The sequence below is a fragment of the Physeter macrocephalus genome, chromosome 9, assembly GCF_002837175.3.
Source record: "Physeter macrocephalus isolate SW-GA chromosome 9, ASM283717v5, whole genome shotgun sequence".
Classification (NCBI taxonomy): Eukaryota; Metazoa; Chordata; class Mammalia; order Artiodactyla; family Physeteridae; genus Physeter; species Physeter macrocephalus.
Window position 1 is genome coordinate 84,847,041 of NC_041222.1, and position 817 is coordinate 84,847,857.

Sequence of the window (817 nt, forward strand, 5' to 3'; positions counted from 1 at the left end):
TTATCATAAATGGTGTTGAATTTTGTCAAAATCTTTTTCTGCATCTATTGAGATGATCATATGGTTTTTATTCTTCAATTTATTAATATGGTGTATCACATTGATTGATTTATGTATATTGAAGAATCCTTGCATCCCTGGGATAAATCCCACTTGATCATGGTGTATGATCCTTTTAATATGCTGTTGGATTCTGTTTGCTAGCATTTTGTTGGGGAATTTTGCATCTATATTCATCAGTTTTATTGGTCTGTGATTTTCTTGTTTTTAGTATCTTTGTCTGCTTTTGTTATCAGGGTGATGGTGGCCTCATAGAATGAGTTTAGGAGTTTTCCTTCCAGCAAATTATCTTTCAGCAAATTTTTGGAAGAGTTTGAGAAGGATGGGTGTTAGCTCTTCTCTAAATGTTTGATAGAATTCACCTGTGAAGCCATCTGGTCCTTGGCTTTTCTTTGTTGGAAGATTTTTAATCACAGTTTCATATTTTTCACATTTTCATATTTAATCACTGTTTATATTTTCTCTTTCTTCCTGGTTCAGTCTTGGAAGGTTATACCTTTCTAAGAATTTGTCCATTTCTTCCAGCTTGTCCATTTTATTGGCATAGAGTTGCTTGTAGTAGTCTCTTAGGATGCTTTGTATTTCTGTGGTGTCTGTTGTAACTTCTCCTTTTTCATTTCTAATTTTATTGATTTGAGTCCTCTCCCTCTTTTTCTTGATGAGTCTGGCTAATGGTTTATCAATTTTGTTTATCTTCTCAAAGAACCAGCTTTTAGTTTTATTGATCTTTGCTATTGTTTTCTTTGTTTCTATTTCA